This window comes from Hyaena hyaena, unplaced genomic scaffold (assembly GCF_003009895.1).
Source record: "Hyaena hyaena isolate Hyena2069 unplaced genomic scaffold, ASM300989v1 scaffold_273, whole genome shotgun sequence".
Classification (NCBI taxonomy): Eukaryota; Metazoa; Chordata; class Mammalia; order Carnivora; family Hyaenidae; genus Hyaena; species Hyaena hyaena.
The window spans coordinates 1,567,391-1,583,965 of NW_024080904.1; positions in this window are offsets into that span (position 1 = coordinate 1,567,391).

A 16,575-nucleotide genomic window follows, 5' to 3' on the forward strand; every position below is an offset into this window, starting at 1 on the left:
CCGTATTGTGCACCTACTATGTGTTAGACACTAAGTTTTAACTTTTCACAGGACAAGGAGCCAGGTTTTGACTCTCTCCACATTTGAATTGCTCAGCAGGTTTCTATCATTCTGTCTTCTTAACTCAGATTATAAAAATAAATTAATTTTTAGCCTTGAGTATTTTTCTTTTAGAATCTCCAAGCTCTTTCTGAAAAAAATTAAGTCTGTGGTTTAATCACCTCCTGTTCTACAGAGCCACAGCAAAAAGAGAGCCAGTCATCACACCATTTCCTGAGGTGGGGTTGCAGGCGAAAGGGTTAGAGACCACTCTGGCTGGGCTCAAGATGTTTTCGTTTGTATTTTTTGAAGCTTTTGTGTCCATAAGTAGGTGGGCTCTGAAGAGAACCGGAACCCTCTCTTCGTCTTCCTACAGGCTTATGACTGGACGCCAAAAGAGCAACTTCCATAATCTAACCCTGTTCTCAGACTAGTGCCAAACATCTCCACTTTGTCCAACTCAGGTACCCAAGGTATTTCTTAAGCTTCAAAATTTAGTTGACCATGAAGATCACTGCCTGAAACTGTGTCTTTTAATTTATACCAAAACAGGATTTTATAAATCTTATTTTTAGTATAGCAATTGCAATAACTAGCTGTAATTTATTGTGAAAGACTCTTGTGTGGTTACACATACCCTTTAATGTACAAAACCATTATCTCTAGAGTTTTTCTTATCCCCATTTTGCATTTTTTTTTAAATGAGTCTCAGTAGGTTAGATATTATGGCACATTTGAACCTAAGTCTATCTCACTCCAAAGTCCACATTCTTAACTGGCCTGCCTCTAATCTACCTTTAAGCTTTCTATTGTTTTAAGTGGGAATAAAATATCTCCATAATCTTGTGGAAGAGGAAGCTTTGTGAGAAAGCAAGAAATGGGCAATGGTGGGCGTTCTCTTCATTCTACCATGTTTTGTTTAATGGAAAATAAAGTGTCTGATAACCCCTTCCACTTAATTCCAGGGCAAACGTATTTTGTGGCTTATTTGAGAAGAGGCCTTGAGTCACGTAATGAGCAACACTTTCAACTCTCCTGTTTTCCAGAAAATTGCAGAATCACTAATTGGCCACTTTTTATATCAACTAAGATTGAAGGCATGCAATTAATTGCTCTTCAGTTTTTTTTTCCATAGGAAACTAATCCAGTGACAGTTTCTGATGAATTCAACTTACACCAGTTAAGAATGACATGACTTGTTGAGCTCCTTGCCTATGCTACGCATGGACCTGTGGGTACCTCGTCTGACGATAACTTGATGAGGTTGGTCTAGCTCTGTTTTAAAAGCAAAGGAAATTTAAGTTCAAAAAGAGGGAGCGATTTACCCCAAATCACCTACCTAGAAGATATATGTCCAGATCAAAACTTTAACTTATGTACTTTTCTCCAATCTAGTGCAAATGTCACCTTCTCCATAACATTATTCTTTATTAAACATTAAAATAAATCATTCCCAGAGGATTATTTAGCTTTCTTTCCTTTCCTATATTGTTGGATTTATGTCCTTGTCTTCTTTTCTGAGCCAGATCTTAAGCATCTCAAGGAGGAGATCTGAGTGTTCTGCTTTTTGAGATCCCCCATGGGGTTAACCCTCTAGGGTTTATGCTGAATAGGAGCTCAGTGAACATTTGGTGAACTCCTTGGGACCTCTGTAGCTCCTAGGTATGTGTGACATCTGGAATGCTCTGCCTATTTTAATTACCTCACCTTGAGTTCTTTGAATTCTTAAAATCCAGCTGAAGAAAGTCCTGGTTCTTTCAGGAAAATTTACTCTTGCCCTCCACCAAACAGAATTAATCTCCCCTTCTGCTGAAACTCTCATGTCTTCTCTTGAAGCCATTCGGCTAGCAAGATCATGTATAACATTGTACTGATTGCTACTTACCATGTCATGTGGGCATAACCCTACCTAGATAGCTTATAGGATGATGTTACTATATGCTGTTCCCAACTGCTGCCATGTATATGTATATGTATATGTATATGTATATGTATATGTAGGCTATAGAAAGTGCTTTATAGCCTGCTAAATCTAGCACTTTCCCTTTGCAGATGAAATCTCACAGAAGGAAAAGGGATTCTCCCAAAGTCACACATCCAAACCATTCCTTCTACCATAATGCTGACTCTTTTATTACATGTGATGACGCTTCATTTATTCACTCAATAGTTATTTTTCAATTATCAGTTATGTGCCTGGTATTGTGTCAAAGTCTGTCTAGATGTCTAGCATTATTTTTCACTCTCAAATGATTATCTTTTACTCTCAAATTATTATCTTTGTTGAAATTTATTGCTGGCTTATATGTGGTGAGTGCTTATACATTTTATCATTTCATCTTTATAACAACCCTAAGAGGCAAGTAACGCAACTACCTCCATTTTACAGAGTTTAAAAAAAAAAAAAAAAAAAGAGCTTTAGAACCCTACATGGATTTGTAACATCCAAAATCCAGGTGTGCCTGCCTCCAGAGCCCACATTCTTAGTCTTAACTACCGCAATGAGAAATTTGGAAGTTCCTTCTGGACAACTGGAAAGTTACCGTGCAGCCCTCCATTCCTGTCCCTGAACTCATGATACAGAGAACCAGCAGTGGCCAGCCCTCCACAGTGAAGTCAATGAGTAACTCTAGTAAAATGAACATTGAGAGAGAAGCCCACTCAATTCTGGGAGAAGACAGACATTGACTGACTTGGGCCACATGTGAAAGCACTAATTTTAAACAGTAAATTAATGATAACAACAATAGCCTTAGACAATTTCCCTTATAGACGTGGAGAGCTCTGTGCTCCCATGGAGAAAGGGGCAAGGGCCATGTTGGGAAATGATCAGTTTTCACTTGTTTCAGTGTTTCTGTGGTGTTAAGTAAGGACCATGAGATGGACTGGACAGGGGAAGAGCTCTTGTAGGTACTAAGACCCAGGCTCTGTTCTCACATATGCCACTCAATTCCTGTGTTGCCTCAGACAACACCCTTTCATTTTGACGATCTGCCAAAAATTGGGAAGCAGAAAACCACCCAGCCCCTTGTGTGACAGACAACAGACCCCTCCAACCCCACCCCCACCCCCAACACACACACCCCCGGCACAGCTATGCTCTGGGACAACTGTCCATTCTATCTTCTAGGACCAAGGCTCTTTCTGATTGGCTGGTGTCTGTGACCTAGCAGTTGTTAACCAGTTTTGAACATCACCCCAGTTTGATACTCACATCTGAGCTTAAAAGGTTGATCATCATCATCATCATCCTGATTCTAGTGGGAATCCTGCTAAGACCTCTGGATGATGTGCCCCCTGGGAGTCCTTCCCAATCAGTGCTTCCCAGATCCTCATCAGGACTATAGATTCAATCCAATTACTGCTTGCTACAAGTCAGAATGGTGGGGTAGCTCTTGAGGTCAACTGGGCTCTAAGGCTAGGAGTGGTTCTCTGGACAGCAGCCAGACCTGTTTCAAGCCACCGAACAGTCTCAGTGCCTTTCTGAAACTGTCTGCACTAGTCCGGCACATACGGTCTCAAAGGAAATACTAACTTATCTTCATGTCCCACATCATTACAATCACCTCTCAGGTATGCAAGTACTGTCAGCCCAGAAAGATAAGTGGAGAAACCATTGGGTGATCGTCACTGGCCCAAGTCACAGAGTGCTTTGGGAGAAGCCCATTCACAAACCCTTTGGACAGAGAGACCAAGTTGAGGAGAAAGGACTGTATTCAGTAGACTCACACTGTCTCGGTTAGACTCCTGAATGCATGATCACATGAGAGCAGGAGACTTAACCTGTCTTTTGTGCGTAAGTTCCCTCACCAGTAAAATGAGGGCAGCGATTGTAAGATCTCCTCTGTAAGTTTTCTTTGAGGATTAAATGAGGCAATACGTATTAAGCATAAAGGGCTACTGTGGGGCACAGTGAATGCCTATGCAAGCTACTCTCTCTTAGTAGTCTTTCTACCAAGCTTCCCCCACTCCTTAGTAGCATCACCAGATAAAAATGAATGCCTAATTCTTTTACAAATTTAAGAATATTTATCAGTCTCCCGCTGAGGACCAAGCACTAGCTAAGTGCCAAGGATTCAACTATGAACCATGTATTTATGAACTTGCCCGTCTAACAATAATACCAGTGAACACACAGCAAGAATCAAGGTGGCTAGTGCTGTTTACACAAGTACTACATTAACCTATTCAAATCCTCACAACAAAGTCCTGAGTTAGGTACCATTATTGTCCTCCCTTAACAGAGGAAGACATTGAGACCTGGAAAGAATAAACAGTTTAGCTACATTGTTAAGATATGATAACACCACAAGTCAGTTAGGCAGTTTGGGTTCTGAACCTAGTCTTGAACCACTCAGATGCCTATCTCCCTGGAAAGGCAAAGCATTACATAACGTGGGGTGAAAAAAAAAACCTAGTGTGATAGAAACAGGTTGGGATGGTGCACACTGAGTGACCCCTGGGGGAAGAGATCAAGAAATCCCAGGGAAGACAAACAGGAATGAGTCAAGGAGACTTTTTGCTTTGTCTGTATTGTTTGGCTTCTACTGTTACAATGGAGGCATATTTATGTACAAATTCTTGATATGAAAAAGAGGAGGAAGGGTGCCTGGGTGGCTCAGTCTGTTAAGCAACTGGCTTCAGCTCAGGCCATGATCTCCTGATTCATGGGTTGGAGTCCTGCTTCTGACTCTGTGCATAGCTCAGAGCCTGGAGCTTGCCTCAGATTCTGTGTCTCCCTCTCTCTCTGCCCCTCCCCACCTCACATTCTGTCTCCCTCTCTCAAAAATAAATAAACATTAAAAAAAATTTTAATTAAAAAAGGAAAAGAGAAAAAGAAGAGGAAAATTCTTAAAGTTGAATTAGCAACAGAGACTCTATGCCCACTTCAGTGCTTGCAAAAAGGTTTTCCCTTGCATGGTCTCATTTGAGATTCGGGACCTCCTTACAAAGTGGGTGACAAGGCAAGAGTCTTTACCTACTGCAGGTTAGAGGAGAAGTTTGAAGCTGGGTCGGAGGGGTGGGGGCAGTGGCTGCCCTGGGATGAAAACAGCTAAGAGGCAGTGAGCCTAGGGTTTCTCATGTGCACCTTGATCAGTGGGCTATTCCATCTTGGCTAGCTAATTCAGGTCCCAATCACCGCTGACAAATAAAACACAGTGGCAACAATGAGGACATAATACCTGACATTTCTAGGGTGCTCACTAACACAATGCATTCTGCTAAGTTTTAACTCATCCAATCTTCTTGACACCTCTTTGAAGTCAGCACTATTCTTGGTCCACTTTCCAGATGGGGAGCCTGAGGCCTTCTAAGAGAGGTCAGCCAACTCCCTGGAAGTTGTGTAGAGAGTTTTAGCCAAAGCCAACAGACCACAGAGACTTTGTTCCCAACTACTCTCTCTTAATGCTTCCATATCAGTCATCAGAAGAGGACAGACCCCAGCATCAAGGCCAACTCCTGAGGAAGATGTCTTCAAACACCTGTGCAAGCTGTCCCACCATTATGCACCTGACAATCACTGTATACATCTGCTCCTCAGTTTCACCATCTGAGAAACAAAAGCCACCAAGCCTCCTTCACTTCATAGAGTGTGCTTCTAAAATGGATGTGACCTATGAACCCAAAGTGCCTGCACAAAGGAGCACCCATGCAAAAGCAGCTCCTCAGTTTCGCGGTCTTATGTAAATGCCCTCTCTGGCCAAGTACGATGTAAGGATGTGGAAAAGGTCTTAGAAACAAGCTTGGGTGTAATTCCTGGCTCTGTCACTTACAAGATGCATGCCCCTGGGCACATTACCTCACCTCTCTCTTGGTCTCCGTTTCCTCATCTGTAAATAGGCTTAAAATTACCTACTTCAGAGTGTTATTGTGAAGCACGAATGAGATAGTGAACTAAAACCCCTGGCAGAGCGCCTGGTCCAGAGTACGTGCTTAGAGACGGGGCTGTCTGCGTTAGGTGTCTGTGTCTCACGCCACACCCAGTCTATTGCCAAGGCTTGGAACCCATGGAATGATAGAGTTACACAACTTTTAAAGGAGCAATTCCAACCACAGATATTTGTTCCAAGGGATCCCGTTCTATCCAAATGGACTCATTCATCCTCAGTCTATATTTCATGAGGGAAAAAGAGAAATGACATTCTCTATTTTTATTGGAACTTTTTCTTTCTTTCTCCCTTCCTCCCTCTCCTCCTCTCACTTTTTCTCTCCTTCTTTCTTTTTTTAGATTTTCCATTTTCTTTTTAAATTACATTTTAGGGAACATAACCTGAGAAGTTAGGACTTGATGCAAATAAATGAATAAATTTTGCATTTCTAGCTGTCATTTTCTCTGTACCTTACCACATGTGTCTGCTATACCAGGCAATCAGGGAATAAATTGAGACACCCCCTTGATTTGCCCACTACCATAGCTCCCGAAATCCCTGCCCAGGCATCATGCTTGGCTACACATACAGATCTGTCCTTTTTTTCTTTATTTCTTTCTGTTATCAGGGAGGCTAAACAATTGTTTGATAATGGCAATAGAACCTTTGCAGTCGGTGCTGACATTCAGACCTAAAGAATGAAATGCTGCTTACTTGGAACCACAGGAAAGGAATGGTACTGGATTCAACTCCTTCCCTCCCCTCCCCTCCTTTCCAAAGCAAACTTGGGAAATGCGCCACTTGGGGGACACATTTGACTCCTCCTCCTCTGCCTACCTCATAGGTCTCATGGAAATGACAACAGTTAATCCCACAGTCACTGAGCACTCATTTTATGCCAGACACCATGCTGTACACATCACAACCATTATTGCTTGGAGTCACACAGCTAGTATCTGTCAGGGGAGGACTCAGCCCTGAGAAGTTTGCTCTCTTTATCCACTAAGAAGTACCATGTACAGATTTAAAAGTTTTCTGAACATAACATAAAGCTAGAGAGCAATTACTATCATTGGGATTAACAACCAATTAACAACTTGATTTGGTCCCTTACAGTCATGGTAGTTCTGTGATGAATGTTTTCTATGACCTGCTTGACGTAGTCGTCAGTACTTTCTGGAACAATACAAATACTTCAGTGTACATTGAACCTCACTAAGGTTGATTACAGAGTCTTCTTTAGAAGTGCCAGAGAGCCCAGAGCTATAGAATTCTTTCTCATCAAGTATGGAAATTTTGATGTTCTAATGGAGTTTCTCTGAAGAATTCTTGATAATATTCTACTATACTATCATTTTTGGAAAAATTGCAGCTGAAGTAATAAAACCCACAGAAACATATATGCCAAGAAAGATAGGACTACAGAGAAGTTGATCTTGCCCAGCAGCCCTCAATGCCATTTTGGAGAGAGAAGAACAGAGAGAGAGGTCAACTAACCCTGGGTTCTCCTGGGATAAGATTCCAGATCTCCCGAATCCTATAAAAGTGCCCAATCCCCTCTATCATGATTCCCACACATAGCACTAGTTCAGCCGAATCTTTTTGGTGGGATATGCTAATCAAACACTTTTAAAGCCTAAAACTTTGTTAGGACAGTGAATCACCCCAACAGGCTGTCAACCATAATAATGGCACTATTAGGAATTCCATGACTCCTGAAAATAATGTGATTCCAATTCCAGGTGTCATGATCCTATGATTCCTATGATGCAGAAGAAAGATCACCAGACAGACCAACAAGCATTTTTAAAGTACTCATTAGTATTCCTTGTCCTTGAAGGGTGACTATTATGCCCTTCACATTTTTCTCAAGGAATGGTCACATTCTCAGGAAAGTTATGCATGGTTACTGCAACTCCCACCTCACCCAGATAAAATTTTGAGGTAATTATGTACTTTTGTTGTTGTTATTTTTCTAGATTAATAAGCTCCAAACAACACCTTTGTTTCCTGGGGGAAAGAAGTCTGACAGCTCCAGATGGCAACCCATCCAAGACTGAATATGCTCCTTGAATCTCCTCCTCCATGGTGATAGGGTCCCTGGCGGGACAGACCACCACCGGCTTGCAGCCTCCACTGAGAAGAATGGACACACTGGCTACTGCCCACACGCCAACCATCTGAACCTTGATGGGGGAGGTGAGATTTTATTAGAGGCCAGTGGCTCATCCTGAGTCTGCCCTTATCCCAAAGAAACATAAACAGGGCTCTCTCCTGCTTGAAGAAGTGTTTTGCTCATGATATGGCTCCTGATAGTCATACTTTCCACATCCCCAGGTGACATGGAAAATGAAAAACCTCACCTCACTTGATTATTCTTCAGATCTCTATGATGACACTACTTATACTGTCTAATTAGCAGGCTCCTGTCCGGAGATTGTGAGGTACTTGAAGAATGAGGGTAAATCTTGAAAGTTGTTTGATTTCATTTCTGGCTCAATGCTCAGTGCCTGGAATGTCCTAAAGAATGATAGAGCCTAAGGATGAATATATAAATTTTATGATTTTTTTCTTTTACCACCAAGTGGTGAACTGGGCAGTTTCAATTTCTTAATGTAAAAATACTGTGTGCCAAACAACTGGGATGCAGTCTTTTCCTTCAAAGACTTCAAGTATAGAGAAGAAGACAATTTTGTAAAGAAATGAGTACAGTACAATATGGAATTAAAACTCCTCTGATAGAGGTGTGCATGGAGTATTGTGGGGCCTCACAGGACAAATGCTTAATTCTAACTGAGAAGAGGGATGAAGAAGGCAAAAGTTAGGGAAAGCTTCAAAGGTGCACGTGTGTGTGTGCGCGTGCGCGCGCGCGCACACACACACACACACACACACACACACACAAACATAAGTTTAATCATATAGGGACAGGGTTGGCATTTCAGGCAGAGGAATCAGCATGTACAAAGGTCCTATGGAAGATCTGAGATAACCAATTTGAATGGTTCCTTGGTTTGGCCAACCAGTGTTACTTGCAGGCTGATCAAAAACCTAGAGAAGTGCCCCTATGAGACATTCAGCAAACTTTGACTTGATCCTGAAGCCAGTGGGAGGCAATAAATGGCTTTATATAAGACACTGATATCATGAGATTAGCATTTTTAAGAGATCACTCTGGCTGCTGTTTGAAGAAGGGACTCTGATGGATGTTGGAGGTGAGGGGACATATCCAGAGGCCAGAGGACTGATGTGAGGAATGATGAGGGCTGAACAAAGCTAATGCCTGGTGAATAATTCGAATATGCCTCGGAAGCAAAATCAGTGGGACCTGATGACAGAAGAAGGATGAGACAGAGCAGGAGCTGCAAAATTTTAGAAAAAGAAAGTATAGAGCAAAGTGCACTGGAGAAGAAACAGGAACTCACCCTCATCCCTGCCAGTGGCCTAGGCTAAGGATTCTTCATCAGAAAACGAAGGCCAGGACAGGGTCGGGAATGTCCCTCACTATCTCACTGGTAGAGGTGGCTGGATTATTCTTCAGTGCCCAATGGCTGGCTCATAGCTACCTGACTTCAACACACTCTCCATGGTCTAGAGTAAGAATTGAATTCACTAGTCTTAAATACTATACATAAGAATTCTTAGCCATTTCCCAGTGCAGGACTCTCCCTCTAAATGTTCCTTAGCCAGGAAGCCATGTGACCTCCTTACATGCTTCCAATGGCTAAGAGCTCAATCACTTAAAAGACTGCACTGCATGAATCTGGGCACATCGAAGCGTGGACATTAACACCCATAAATCAATTTTCAGCCTACAAAATGCTGTTGCCTATGTTCAGTCCTTCCTGGTCCACTACCATCATGATAAGTAGGTTATGAGATTCCAAGGCCACCTCACCAGGAGGTGGTAGAAGCAGATCTGAAACGTGCCCTCCTCCTCTGCTCCCATGGTGCTCATGTGTGCCATCACACATCACATCATCATGACTTTCCAGTTTTGTGTCAGTTCCCCCTCATTTGACTGTGATCTTGTGAGCAAGAACACTGTTTTATGACTTCTCACTGCATCCCTTGCTCAGGGACTGGCCCAGAGCACATAGGTGTTTATTAAAGGTTTGTTGAAAAACAACCACAAAAGAACATAGCTTGATTCAGCCTCTTTTGTTGAAAGCACAAGGTCTGAAACCATCCTCCCTGAACCTTTTCATCAAGGCTTCACTCTCTAAAGCCATAGAGAAGAAATACACGTCTTTCACCTGAGAATCTTCTATCATGCCACGTGAATCCAACATTCGTTGCCCACAGCTTGTACACATGGCTTCCAATTCTCCCTTCCAGTCGTAAACTTTCCTTTTTCCCTTTGCTTGTTCTGCTTTCTAAAATGTTACTAATTAATAGTGGGTGAGACAAATAGATCCCCCACCACAACCAGCTGGTCCCTGATTAAAAAAGCCTTGCCCTTGTATACAAGCCCTTGATGATTTCAAGAGACCAGAGGGAAATTGTCACGGCATCAGGGAGTCAGTGCCCGACCTTCAGGCAGTCCCTAAGTGGTGCCAAACCATGTGGATGAACAGAAAACCGAGATGAGTCAGTCGCTCAGATGCTCTGCTGTCAGGTCACCAAGGATCTGGATGATCGGAGGCCTGGATGCCAGGGTTTGTGTGGCCATGTGTGGCCACGACTTCAAAGTGTGCACATGCCGAATGAAGCAGGGACTGATTCCAGAATGGATGGGAGGTGAAACAGAAGGAGAGAGAGGACGATTTGGGCCAAAGGAAGGGAGTGGAGTTAGACTCTCAGGAGATCAAGGGTACGGGACGGTGCTAAGTTTATAAGAAAGGTTAAACTGGGGAGCTCACATAATCATTGTCACCATTCCTAGAAGGAGAGGCACAGCACCAAACATTTTCTGACCCCAGTTCTCACGCCAGAAGTGCTGGGATTAAGTGGTGAACAAGACAGCCATGGTATGTGCCCTTTGATTTGTTAGTGTCTGGTGGAGACAAGAACATTAGAATACATTATATGCATTCCAATAGGGAAGTACAGGGCACTGAGAGGCCTCACTGTGTGTGTGTGTGTGTGTGTGTGTGTGTGTGTGTGTGAGAGAGAGAGAGAGAGAGAGAGAGAGAGAGAGTATGTTTGTGTGTTTCTATCAGGGGAAATCCCAGAAGGCTTCCTGGAAGAAGTGAAATCTCAGACTTTAACAATCACTGAATCCCACCCCCCTGATACCCATATTAGTGAGGATATTAAATGCTTACCAGCATCCAGGCACTGTTCTAAGTGCTTTTTTTAGATTTTACAATTTAATTCTCATTATTAATATTCTAAGTAGGTACCATTATGATTCCCACTTTATAAGGAGAAAAGCAGAGCACAGACTACTTAGGTAGCTTACCAAAGAACACAAAACTAGTAAGTAGCAAAGTTAGGAATCACACACCAAGACTTTGGCTCTAAAGTCTGTGCTTCCAAAAAGCTATTGACTATGAGAGCATTTTGAAAGCCATTTGGAGCCTGAGACCCCTCAACACCATCCCCAACAAATGGGCTTTCAGTTTCTCCAATGTATGTAATGGCAGGAAGGCTGGAAATAAACTGGGGAGATAGGGCCCTTCCTAATACTAAAGATGGAATGTATTAAATGCCACCCATTGGGATGGTTGAATGATAACTTTCCTCTTCCCCTGGGGACTGTGTGATTGGGGTTACACACTCCAGGGGATGCTGTCCTGTCATCCATCAATCCATGATGCTCCTTCCTCAGGTCTGTGACCACCAGGCTGGCTTAGGGTCTCCCCTGACCCCCGTGTGCTCACAGATCTGCACATGCTCCAATTTTAGCTCTTCTCACATCATTTTACAATTGCCTCGACACTTGAATTTCTTCTCTTTAAAGAAAGATGTCTGCCAGGCGAGAACCTTTCCTGTCTTTTCCTAAGAGTCCCCGGGGCTTCATAAAGGGTCAGCAGATAGCATTTGTTCTTCAAAAATGTGTTGAGTTGATGAAATTTTGAGGATGCGACTACATTTTCTACCACAGTGACTATTTTGCTGCTCTATTATAAATATGACTCACTCTCTCTCCTTCTTCTTCCTTCCACCCTTCTTCCCAAATGGAGTGAAGGGACCATCAGGGCCCTGGGAGTGTGGAAAGGTCTGGCTCAACCTCAAATCTGAGTTCCCATTCCTGTTCTGCCAGAAGGATTTGGTACAACTGTGGGCCATTCATTTCTATTTCCTAACCTTTATAAAATGATGGGTTTGGACAAAGTTTGAAATTACAAACTGGTGGCCCATGGGTTGTGCCAACATGCTATGTTTGGCCTACACAGTATTTTTAAAAACACTAACAGCCAGTGCCAAGATTAATATTTTTAAAAAATTAATTACTAATACATCAAAATCTGGATGTATGAGAGCCTTCTTTGATCACAGAGGGCATCAATCTTGGGACCTCATTAGTAACTTCCCCTTTAGATGGAAACTGGCATCACTGGGTCATTATCCTGACTGGTGTCACTCATTCATTTCCCCTTCCTGGCCTGAGTGGACATTTAAATCTACCACCTCTGGGTGCACCTGGGTGGCTCAGTTGGTTAGGTGTCTGGTTCTTGATATCAGCTCAGGCCATCATCTCATGGTTTGTGAGATTGAGCCCCACTTTGGGCTCTGCACTGACACAGGCTCCCCACAGCCTGCTTGGGATTCTCTCCTTTTCTCTCTGCCCTTCCCATGCTCACATTCTTTGTCACTTTATAAATAAATAAATAAATAAATAAATAAATAAATAAATAAGTAAATAAGTAAATAATAAATAAACCAAAGGAAAAAATATATAATCCCTTAAAGAAATCTTCAAGGAGGAGTTGGAGTCATGTAGCAAAATTAAATGATCGCTTCTGTCCAACTTTCAAGGCCCTAGCTGTTCCCCACTGTACAAGATCCTCTTACCAGATAACAGAGCAGCAAGTAGTAGGAAGAGTTGGAATGGAAGCCCACTGAAGTAGATAAGAAAAGGACAACTCTTGCAGACATAAAAGCATCATTTGGTACCACCAAGCTCTGGTCAGGATTCCAGCTGCAATTCTTCTCCCACAGTATGGTCTGAAACTTGCAAGACGAGGCTGAGTTGAAAGGAAAGATCAGAGGAAAGTCTCAAAAAGCAATTCAGGCATCAGAAGTAAAGGCTACTATGAGATCTAAGACATACGGCCAGCACAATACCTAACACACAGTAAGCATTTAACAAGATGGCGACATGCACAGTGGAAAAACGCATGGTGTAAACTTTTGCAGGAGAGATGCCGAGATGTATGTGAAGGAGAGATCCGAATATACTGTAGAACTGGACCATCTCTTGATAGTATGTCCAAAGGAAGCGAAGTAACATCTGGAGGTGTCTATGTCTACACTTTGTATTTTGCCATCCTGTTTCCTACGCATTATAACTCTGTATAGCGATGTGTTCATTTAACAAGTAAAGCTTCTGTGGCACAGAGAGATGAAGAGAAGTGCCCAAGGTCACACAGAAGGACTTGACCCCAGATCATGTAGCTCCAGTTCAGTAGTCTTTCTGTGGCACTTGGACTTCTCTAACGCCCTCTCATTCTTCATTATGTTTGTGTCTGACAACACCTCCCATTTTTTCAGAGTGTTCATGTAGGCACTTGGTACAAGGTTTCTGCAGTCCTACTTTGCAGCAAACATCCTCTCTGGTTTCTGACTAAGACGTGTCGACCTAGATCTCTGGGCTGGCTCAGCTCACAAGTGTCCCCTCTCCCTCTTTTTGAAAATACCTAAGCTCATAGTCACATGCCAAATATGGGAGAAACAGCAAGAGACGGAGAGACTGCTGGCAGACTGTCCCACTACCTGAGCCTCTAATAGTGTGATCATACACCATAGGAGAGACGTGATTTCCCTGATTCAGCAGAACAAAATGGACAAGAGTTGGCCTGAGTTTGTCTCCTGGTACAAATAAAGACGTGGGGTGTATGAAATGATCTCATAACCTCCCTTGTCATTTTGGGTTTGATGAGTGGTAGATCTGGTGTCCATTTTATACAGGCCAGGAGTGGATGGGTCTATCATATCTAAGGGAAAGCATGCGTCTCAGAAGGAATCCAGAGGAAGATGGAATGAAGGCAGCAAATTTATCATCAAAAAACAAGCTGGATGGTGTGGAATGCTACCCTAGGGCTCTGTCAGACCTGTTTTGAATTTTGCCTCTTACTGCAATTGGTTTTTAATATGGTAAAATATGCTTAACACAAATTTTGCCATTCTAACTGCTTTTAAGTGTACAGTTCTCTGGCATTAAGTACATTCATACTGTTGTGCAATCATCAGCACCAACTGTCTCCAGAACTTTTTTATCTTTCCCAACAACAACTCAGTATCTATTAACCAGTAGCTCTCCATGTCTTCCTCTCCCAGCCTCTGGCGACCACCATTTCTCCTTCCTATCTCCGTGGATTTAAAACCTCTAGGTACCTCATAGAAATGGAATCATACCATATTTTTCCTTTTGTGACTGACTCATTTCACTTAGCATAATATCTTCAAGGTTCATCTACGTTGCATCGTGTATCAGAACTTCCCGTTTAAAAGGTGAAAAATATTCCATTATATGTGTCTATCACGTTTCGTTAACCCATTCACCTGTTGATGGATACTGGGATGCTTCCAGTTTTTGGCTACTGTGAATACTGCTGCTATGAATATGGACGTGCAAATATTACACAAATAATTTTTTAATCACCACTGACATGTATTCTTTGAAAGCAAGGACTAATAGCTTACCTTATATAGCCCAACCAAGGACCTGCTGAACATACTGTAATGAGGAGAATAATTTTTAGCACAACCCAAAATTGGATATTGCTAAGGAGACTATGGGAACTTGGTCTTCTCCACTGGATCAGAAATCTTTTTCTAAAAACAAAATATCACCATGTCCTCTCTCCCCTTTAAATATACCCTCTAGGGGCACCTGGGTGGCTCAGCTGGTTAAGTGTCGAACTCTTCACCTCAGCTCAGGTCATGATCTCACGGTTTGTGAATTCGAATCCCACGTATAACTCTGTGCTGGCAGTGCAGAGCCTGCTTGGGATTCTCTTTCCCTCCTCTCTGCCCCTCCTCTACTCTCTCTATCTCTCAAATAAATAAACATTAAAATACAGTAAATATATATCCTCTAATATACATGATTTCCAGGACAAAATACTAGTTTCTTAACCTGGCATGCATGGTTCCATGAACCTTCCCAGCCTCATCTGCTGTCAGCTTGTCCATCTTCAAGCTCCCTACGTAACAATCAAACTGTACTTGGGAACATGCCCTGACCTTGATGCCTCAGACTCTTTCTATTCCCTTCACCTTCACCTTAGACAGCCCCTCATTACAGCACTTATGGTACAGTATGGCCTAGCGGTCTCTTATAAGCTCCCAGGGCAAGGGGATTGTATATGATTCATGTCTACAACACTTGTATTTAGCATGGAAGGAACTAATTTTTTTCAAATGGATGAATAAATGGAAGTTTAAATGTCTCTCATCAGGTAAAGCAGAATTTGGACACCTTGGTTGAACACTTATTTTGCTGAGGAATTCTCTTTTCAAGACATAGTACCAAGGGAAATAGAAGACTCAGAAATAACTGAAATCTGAAGGATTTCCATTTGGGAAGTCAGACAAGAACTGGAATTCCCAGTTTTTCTTTCAGAAAATGGGCAGCAGGAATAGGTCCCTGAAAGGTACCATGAGCTGGGATCTGCAGTAGAGATAAAGGGGGCAGGCAAGGTATTATAATTCCTGATAAGTCTTTCCCATGGGCCTTTCATAATTCCATAAAGCAAGGATAATTTAAGCAGAATTTCAGAGTGGCAAAAGACTAAAGGTCATGTGACAAGTCTTGCTCTCTGAGCCTTGGTTTACTCATTGATGAGATGAGAATGTCAAACGAGGGTCGCTAAGGTGCTCCGGTTTCTGCCAACTTGGATGAGCTCTCCTAACATAACATCCTCAGGGTGAGTGCTTGCCAAAGCAGTCCTGAACACCTTTCATGGTTAGCCGGTGTTTTTTCTCTCCTGAGCACTACACAGTCTAGAATATATACCCATCAACTTAATTTCTTTTCTCTGGCACCAGAGATGTCTGTATCCTCACCCCTCTGAGAACCCTGCACACATCTGTCTCCCCCTGAGCTCCCTTCTCTCTAGTTGAAAATGACTTCCCCAACACACACACCAGTTCCTTTTATTTCATCATTTTGAGGCCCCTTTCCATATTGGACTTGCTTCACTATGTCCTTACCACCTTCAAATATGGTACCAGGAATGGGTTCCTCTTGGGACCCTACTCCAGTGGAAAGAAGCACATCTAGAGCCTGACTTTGATGTCTCTATGTGTAAAGGCAGCTCAGTACTGACAATTAGGACTTCACACAGAAGTTTGGAGCAATTTGAATCTTGGTATTTGTGTTACTTGAGAGAAGGATAAAGAATCCCGAGAGAGGAAAACCAGGCATAAGAAATGGAAGAAGACTGGGATAGCTGTTTGCATGGAGTCTTCCCAGATGGAGCTCTGTTGCTTATTGTATTAGTTTTGTATTGCCACTATAAAAAATTATTACTCCCTCAGTACCTTCAAAAAACAC